Raw genomic sequence first — 9,560 nt, 5'->3', positions numbered from 1 at the left:
AAATTTTCGTTTATTGCAAGATATTTCGCATAAGGACGCGTACCCTCGCTAAACTGTTCCCGTACCCCTGGGGGTACGCGTACCACACTTTGGGAAACACTGCTTTAGGGCAATATGAAGAAAAATGATTCCCTTTCTCTCCCCCACCCGAGACAAAATATATTCTAAATAGTGACCCACACCCCTATTTGAAATAGTTATACCTTGTTACCATAGTCACCCCCACAGGTCCAGACGAATAGGGGAGTTCTTACTTTAGACAAATTGTACTTACTTACACATCATTTAGAATTTTAAAAAGGTACAGAGTGATTTGTTTTGTAGTCAAGATTTGTGGTCCCCTCCTGGTGCGCTATTAGCTTTCATAAGAAAAAATTTCAAAAACGTAACAAATCAGTATACAGTGTGTCTTTCTCTTAAGTAAGAATAATTATTGCTTAATCCAGAGAATAACTCTGAGAATGATTGCAAGTTCAGCGAGAAAAGGATGGATTTGAATTAATAGAGGGGGGGGGGCAATGAATCTGGGAAACGATATATTAAAAAAAATTCCAAACTAAAACAGCTCATTAATTTGGAAATTCTCAAGACGAGGTTAGAAAAAAAAATTTAAAATAAATAATCTGACTATACGTTTGAGAGGAATACGCAATTATTCATGAAAGTCTTAATAGAAACTGAAAGGGAAAATCTAATTTTGATAAATTGACGAATTAAACGGGTATAAAAATAGTCTTCAATTATAGATTTTTTCGGAAGGGATCAAATAATATTTTAGTACCTATATATTATACTATTCACTAATATTGATTTATTTTTATATAACTTTAAATGACATTTATATTTTATGATACTAACACAGATACTATTAATCAAAATTGTTTATTGATCATAAAACTAAGTTTATTTAATTAAAACACTATAATTTGCATTAAATACCATTAAAAATAAAATTTCGCAGAAATTTAGGATAGAATATTGCACTATCCTTTTAATCGAATAACCCGCTCAATTGCATAGATTTGGCTGGAACTGATGATATTCCTTTAAGCGGGGTTGACTGGTTAAACGTTAGCCGTTGTTTCCTCAAAAATCTTAAAGATAACATCATTGATACTTTATAGCTCTATTTAATAACAATAAAAAAGAGTTATTGCTTGTACTTTATTTAGTTTTTTTTTCTCGCTACGTCATAATTTCAATCAACAACAGTTCCGCAATTGACTGATTGTTGACACGTTCTCAGCAGATCACCGAAGTCGAGCATAACTGGCTGCTGTCAGCGTGCGGGTGAAAAACTACTTGGATCAATCTGTGAAGGGACCGAGGGTGTGAGGTATTGGTTCTCGTTAAAATGTTATACGTAAGTACTTGACTTCACGCGCATGTCGTCGGTCTATCGAAGAGAAGGGAGCCTCACCTCGGCAGAGTTCAAAATTGTGATGGCATGTCTTCAGATGATTGTCAGGAATGTTTACCAGACCGTTACCAATAGCCCATTGAGCAGCTTTAGTGCGACGTAAACAACAACAATGAAAAAAAAAATTTACGTGGTGGCACTATGTCACCAAATTATCTCTGAAGTTATCTGAAATCACGTATTTAATTTGTCACGTCTGTCAAAATGTGTTTCGGTATAAGTAAATAATTTAAAAACAGCGGTAATTAAAATTAAAAAAAAATTCTTTTGCAATGAAAGGCAAAATTAATGGGAAAGTGGTACTAATTTGCTTAGGAAAAACGTAGAAAATTACTTCAGTTTTATTAACAGCTGTCCCTCTTTTCTTTTTCTCTGGCCTTTTAATTCCTAGTAAGAATATATATATTTTTTTGGTATTCTCTCTTTAAAAATAAAAAGTCAAACAGCTGATAAAAAATATTTGTTAGATTACGGAATTATATATTTTACTGAAATATAAAATTCAAAATAATTAGTTTGGAAAAATCTTTTTTTGATTCATATTCAAAAATGTATTAATGATTTTGTAAATTAAAGAAGTTTCAATTATAAATAACTGTTTCGCTAAGATTTAAATTACTGCATATTAGTTAAATTGTTTGGAAGTGAACCGCGTTTGAAATATTTGACTTTTTATGCAGGAAAAGACACGGTGTTTCACGTTATATTTCATCTCACCAAATATTATTAAACTTCTAAATTTATTTCTCACCTATCCTGACATGAATAAATACAAAGAAATAATGAAAAAAAATATATTTAATGAAAATTCTGAGTCAAAGTGTTAATGCTGACGCTCAGTTCATTTAAGTAATGTAATAGATGCATATTGAAATACTAAAAAGTAAGCCATTATGTTACAAAAAGCAACATTTATGGAGTTCAGGTACTTATTCGTATAGATTAATCGTAAACAAGCGCCATACTATTATTGTCGCCAATGATGCTTAATTAATATGGGTAATTCCTATTATATAAATTAAAAAAATTACTTATTTACAAAAATTCCAAGTTAATGGTTAATTTCGATATTATGCCTAGTAATGTTGAATACAGTTAATCTCAATTTTAATGGGCTGAACAACAAAAAACAGGTTTTGTTATGTTTTTGCTTATTAATTTTGTCAGTATATACCGTTCAGTTTTGTCCACGATTTCATTGGGTTGTTCAGTACCGAGTTATTGTTTTTTTTGATTTTATTAATCCTGTTCGAAGAGTGGATATTTAGCTAGTTGAAAATAAAAAAAAGTTGAATTACAGTTCGTTAAAAATAAGTTAACTAACGCTTTTCGTTTCCCGAAACTCTTGTTTTTTTCTCAGGTCAAGAGCTAGCCCTTGTACAATACTTATCAATATTTTAGTCAAATAACTTCTAAACGTACTATTGGACGTATTTTCAAAATTTTAATTGAATATAGTAGCATTAAATTCTAACTTGAGATTCATTTAAACTGAAATAGTTGCAGTGTTATAGTAGTAGCACCTTGGATACATATGTACTATAAAATAGTATCTTTCTCTTGATAAAATAGTATCTTTCTCTTGTTAGTATCTTCAAGAAAGAATAAATAAATGAGATAAATTTTCTTTTGAATATATTTATTTTTAGTGGTAAGAGTACAGCATATGTAAAAAGTATAAAAAAGGAAGAAAAAAAAATTATTCAATTTGAAATTTCAATCTGAGAATTTGAAGCACATATATTTGTTTTTGTTCTTACACAATAGACAGAGTATGGTAGCTAGTTTGACTCTATGAAGGTGCTTGCAGATGCAATCATATAAGGTCTATGACCACTATCAGTGGCATCATCCTGAGAAAAAGAGCAGCTAAGTCTTTCTTTATAACTATTGCATAGCTGCCAACCTTATGAATCAAAAATGAGGAACACTATATGCGACAAAATTATACGCACTAATTACGAGAGTAAGATAAAAATTTAATTATTAAATCATAACATTAATAGACATACATTTAAATATGTAAATTAGTAAAACAAAACTATAAACACTATCTTTTGTGGGAAACTTATAATATTAATGTTTTATAATTAAGAATACCGGTATAATATATTAAAAACAAACATTACCTATTAATATATAATTATTTATCTCCAAATTATAAAACACTGGTAAATAATAATCTACATCATAAACAAATATTTCTGATGCAAGTGTTTAAATACTACAAAAAAAAAATTTCCAAAAATAATAATTTAGTGAAATAATCAGCAACAGACAGCTATTGGAATAATATTTTCCAATGAAAAGCTACTAAAAATTACTTTAGCACAATAATCACAGGATGCATGCTTGTGGCGATCAGAAAAAAGGATTGGTTTAAAATCAAAAATTTTATGAAAATTCAGAATTTTTATAAAAATATCAGATTGGATTTAAAAATTAGGAACAAATCCGAAAAATTCTGAACAGTTGGCAGCTATGCTATTGTCTGCTTAGTCATCTGTAAAATAAAAGCATTTTTCTAGATAAAAAAATAGAAATCATGTTACTTTAAAATTCTACAGTGGATCAGAATCCAATCAAAGACTTCAGTTATATTAATAACTGACAACCGTGCCGGAAAATAAAGAGCTTAATTATTTTTATGAATTAAAAAAAATATACAATTATATTTAATACATATAGCAAAATCAATGACTGAAATGTTATCTTGTTACGGTACAGAGATATTCTTCAAACTAAATGAGACTCTGCATAAACCATTGTAGAAAATCAAGTCCTGGTAAATATATCTCACAGAAAAGCTTTAAGCAGACAATGCTGTGAGACCATTCCCCGGGACAAACATGAATCATCAGCAGAATCCAGGCAAAAGCTAGAAGAGAACAAGTTGCTTCAAATTAATATTGTAATCAAGATACCTTGTTAAGATTTCAACCAATGGTTAAGTATATAGATAAAAGCACAACTCTTCAAATTGTGAATCTAATAAAGGATTGCATACATTAGTTTGAATCAATTTGAATTACAGAGTGAAAGAACTTATAGCACAGAAGTATAAGTTTTAAGCACAGATTAACAGAATTTTTTTTATTATTATTAAATCTGGCATATCCATCTTTTTCCACGCATATGGCATACTTGCGACACTTTCAGAGTGGTCTCACAACTCTTTTGGGAGGAAGCATCACTCAAACTCATACTCGGGGATTTGACACATCTGTCACTTTAAAATCAAGACATAAAAAAGGAGTGTAAATTATTGCAACATTAGCTTTGTTGCTCGATTTTTTCTTTTTGCAGATCCCCAATTTAGTCAGGTTACTTACATCTGAAAGAGAGGGAAAGTGTCTGATTAATATTATTTAATATTTCTATTGCAGCATCAATCAGGGTTTACATATAAAGACTAATGGCTTTAAGAACAAGACAATCACAGGACATTACATCACAGCATTTAATAGTTAGTCACAGCACAGATTTTATTATATTTTCTTTACACAACATAAATGACCCCACAGCCAATTGTTCAGTTGGTGTGTGCACTGTTGAGTCACCGTTTACCCTAGAGACAGCCACGTAGGCTTCTTAAAGGCACGAGTCCATGATGGATCATGGAATGTGCATGTTGTGTTATCCCCACGCTGACTTTTAATGATGAGCCAGTACATGTTGATGTGTTTGTCCATTGTTCAGGTTTGATTGCACTGTTCCCAGTTTTTTAGTATCTAATCATCTAAATTCTGTCGACATCACCAGTTCCTTAATGAATATTATTTTCTAAACCTTTTACAAGAATAAAAAATAAAATCATAAAATAATTTTCTAAACTTATTAGTATCTAGATCAAACATTAAATTAGTTTTTATTTAGAATGCAATAAATGCCACTGATAAAAACAAAAGTAATAAATATTTTTGAAATAATCAAAGTAAAAGAATATATATTATTAATAAAAGAGGAATATACTAACTGGTAGGGCACTGTCTTTTCCTTAACCACGGTGTGATTAAAGACAAATACTGATAAACATTAAAAGATCATTTAATTCATTCTGACTTTAATTATTTTATTAATACTGTAATAATTTATAAACAGTGCTGTACTAACAGTAAACAATCCATACTATAACAATACAGTTGGGGAAAAAAAACTCACAACGATCAAGGTATAATGCCACTGTTAAAAATATACAATTCTCCGAATAATCAAAACATTATAGTAATAAAAGAGAAAGATACTGAGACACTCATATTAGCTTCTGTTAAGTCTAGATCTCATTTAAGCTAACAAAGAATAGAATTAGATCAATCTCCGTGCAATCTAAAATTTTTTATAATCTCTTTTAGTGTTGAACATATACCCATTGCTATTTAGAAATAGCAATTGGCATTATTCATTAGCGTTATTAGCATTATTCATTTAGTATATTTTACCAAAGGCATTTAAAGTGGAAGAGTATTTATAATTCAGGTACAATAATCAGGTTCTCTAAACAATCTTCCCTCTGTCCTTTAAGGGTAGAACCAGAATCATTGAGAGAGAGAACTAGTCATAAAATATTCTATTGCATCTAAAAAATTTTCTGCATTGTGTAAAGTAGCACAGATAAGAATATTAGAAAAAAACACTCTCTACTGAATATTTTTCTTTACAGCATAGTACTAAATCTGTTCAAGTACTGTCAGGGATCTGTCCAGGCATTCTGTAAAAGGTCCGTATTTGTAAAATTGGAAAAAAATTACTTGTAATTTGTGAATATAAAATAAACGTTAAGTCACATTCTTTCAACCAGGGTCCTGCTTTTGTGAATTTGTGCAAATAGGGTCTGTTATTGCAAAAAAAAAAAAAAAAAAAAAAAACTTTTTCAAGGAGTTTTTAAATTGTAAAGACTTACAAGATTATGTCCAACACTGTAAAATTATAATTACAAGGTATTTTGCCTATACTGCTGAACGCAGAATATTCATTTCGAACGAATAAAGGAAGAAGTGTCTGCTGAAGACAAAATTTATTTAGATTACATCTGTCGTTCCCTCCCCCTCCCCGGGAAGGGCTTATTCGATTAACAAAACAATAATGAAGATAAACGAATTTGTGAAGGGTCTGAGTAAAGGATAAATTATTTTGTGAAATGTCCGTTTTTATGAAAAGATATTTTGTGAATAGTTCGTTAACGGACCCAAATCTCTTCTAAACAGATATCTGACTGTGACTACTCTTTCTTATTTGTATGGGATGAGTTCTGGTTATCTGGCTAAATGTCAAGACAAGATTACAATATTTTCATATAATTAGTATATAAAGTTGTGTATAAATACACTTCTTTTTTTAGCAACTTTGCTATGCATTCTTCAAAGATGTTTGCCAGTTGAATATGGCCCTGGCAGTTTAAATGTATGTGATCTTAACCAATACATTCATCCACAGATAAAGCTGATTCACAGAACATTAGCCCAAGTAAAATTCACCAAGTTTTAATTACTTCATTGAATCGCTTTATAGTGACATTTTCAAGATTAACAAAATGTTGATGCATACGCTGATCTTTCAGTAAGAGAAATTTCTAAACTCTTCGTTCGAGAAAAACAACTCAGAAATATTTCTGTATTGTGATCTGCCGTGCCAACTACAATCGCCAAGGTGCTAAACAGATTGTAAACTTGCAAATTTAATAACAAAAAAAAAAAAAAAAAACACATGTAGATAGTTGTCCGAGGGTGGTTACGAGTTATACCTTCTGAGTTCCCTTCTCTTTTTATTAGTTCCTGGCGGCTGGCTACCCAGGATTATTCTTCCACAGATAACCAAACAAAATCTCCCCAATAACCCCACAAATTTTATTAACCACACAAGCCAGTTTTTTAAAGTTGGGCATTGTACCCAATTGCACATCATTAGTTCCTTTATTTTTAAGAAAAGCAAAATAAATTATTATTATATAGCACAACCATAAGTAATATTAATAAAAAAATAAATAAGTATCTGAATTAGAATAGTTACACAAGATACTAACAATGCCAACAAATGGTTTAGATACATAATCATTAAATATGTAAATAAATTACATTTCAACTTACCAACATGAATTAAGACAAAAACACAATCGTCCCTTCACAACTGCACACTTAATTTGTCCACACCGATTCCAGGGTGTGCAAACATCGATATCCCATTTTCATTCAGCATTTAAGTAATTAGCCAAATACTTCTCCAAGGAATCACCTAGTAAAAAAGTATTTTATGAAGAGAAAGAAGAAATATGAAAAGTTTGCTTTACATTGTCCACGTAAACTGTCAAAAATCTTAGGGTAATGAAAAAAATACAATTATAGATATAGTTTGAGAAGTTAAATAATTGAAAAAATTCAATTTCATATTATTATCCAATAAAGATAACTTAAATTTAAGATAACTTGCTAATCTGAATTATGTTCTAATTTATTATAGTATTTGTATTATGTATTTTAAATAAAACAAATTATTGAGTACAAATTGTTTTGCACATAATTGTGATACACCTATAGAATAAAAATTTTTTTTGAAAGTATGCATGCTCATAATTTATTCAATAGTTAAGACAACCTAAAAGAATAATAATGAATGCAGTAACTGTGAATGAAAATGATAAATATTATCTAAATTTGTTCCATTTCTCTCAGAATTTTTTTTTAGATTAGTTTACAATAAAATTGAAACAAATTATTTTAGACATGATCAAAACCCTCTTCACTATTTTTAAGAAAATTCAATATTAATCTTTCTATATATAATAAATTTTAATTAGCAATATATTTCATAGAAAAAAAAGATACCTCTGTATAATAAACATAAATCAAGTAATTCAACTAAATGAAATTTCATTACTAAACTGCTTCACACAATTTCGGCAGATCAAACAAAGGATTTCTAAGGAAGCAGAGAAAAACTTTGATAAATGAATTTTTATAACGATTTTCTTAAAATACATACATTTTACAAACTATTTACTTTAAAATCTAACGCGTGGTATTCACAGATATTTAATAAAATTCATTAATCTTTTTAAAAATTTCATGCAATTTTTTTATATACTGCTATGAAACGTACACTAATATTATAAATCTTTAATTAATAAGAATTACCTGTAATTAAAACTTTCACGATGATAAAATATGAAATCCCGCGCAGCCAAATACAGAAAATGGCTTCCTCTAACAATAGCTTTTGTTTAAACAACGCCAATTGCTTTGGCGAAAAAGTTTGGTCACACAATCAATATATGGTTATAAGAAGATTGATGGATAAAAGCTAGCGTCAAGCTCACTCCGCCCAGTTACCAATTCCTAAATTGACCAAATATCACTAAAGCCATCTGGATATTTAGGCATCGCACTAAAAGCCATTCAAAATTAATTCGGCAAATAATTCAACACTCATATCCCGCAAAGTCATAATTTTATTTTAATAACAAGAATATTATAGGTATTCTTGATCTTGAGAACATTGTAGATATTTTTGTCGATCTTTTTTTTTCCAAGAAAATATACATTTCTTCGTTATTTCGCTTCATCACTCCAGCTCAAACTTTTCCACCATTTCCGCTCAATATTCCGTCACCGATAAAATTTCGTTGGCGATAAAATTGGTATAATTAATAATTTCAGTGGACAGCTGAAGTATTCTTGATCGCAACGCTTGAATACGCCATCTGGGGAGAAGACTGGTTCTATGTCTTTACTTTCCCCCCTTCTCTCTCCTCTTCTAAGTTGCAAGGAATGTGCAATGATATTTCCCCCATTCTTAATATTTTTTTTCGTCCCGCAGTGGACTGATCGTTAAGACACGGTTCTCATTAGATCACCGAAGTCAAGCATCACTGACTGCGGTCAGTGTGCGGGTGGGTGACCCACTTGGATGAGTCTGCGTAGGGACCGAGGGTGTGCGGTATTGGTCCTCGTTAAACTGTGCTACCGTAAAGTGCTCGACTTCGCTCGCAGGTCGTCGGGCTACCGAAGCGGGGGTGCCATCCCCTCCGCAGAGGATCAAAATTGTGATGGCATGTCTTCGGATCATCCTCCGGGATGTTTCCCAGACCGTCGCCAATAGCCCATTGTGCAGCTCTAGTGCGACGTAAATTAACAACAACTTAATATTT

General features: G+C 30.6%; 1 long non-coding RNA gene across 1 annotated transcript; it reads right to left on the bottom strand.

Annotated features, from left to right (window-relative positions):
* Nucleotides 1-3,042: 3,042 nt before the first annotated feature.
* On the bottom strand, nt 3,043-8,693 carry LOC147804290 (uncharacterized). Its single transcript, XR_015429377.1, has 3 exons — nt 8,548-8,693; nt 7,504-7,648; nt 3,043-4,754 (listed from the first exon to the last, which is right to left on the bottom strand). It is a non-coding gene; the product is annotated as an uncharacterized LOC147804290 (long non-coding RNA).
* Between the last annotated feature and the right edge of the window lie 867 nt (nt 8,694-9,560).

The sequence above is a fragment of the Parasteatoda tepidariorum genome, chromosome 9, assembly GCF_982258835.1.
Source record: "Parasteatoda tepidariorum strain Cologne lab strain chromosome 9, Ptep-v5.0, whole genome shotgun sequence".
Lineage (NCBI taxonomy): Eukaryota > Metazoa > Arthropoda > Arachnida > Araneae > Theridiidae > Parasteatoda > Parasteatoda tepidariorum.
Note: the sequence above shows the minus strand (reverse complement) of the source record. Positions and strands in the feature narration are given on the sequence as shown.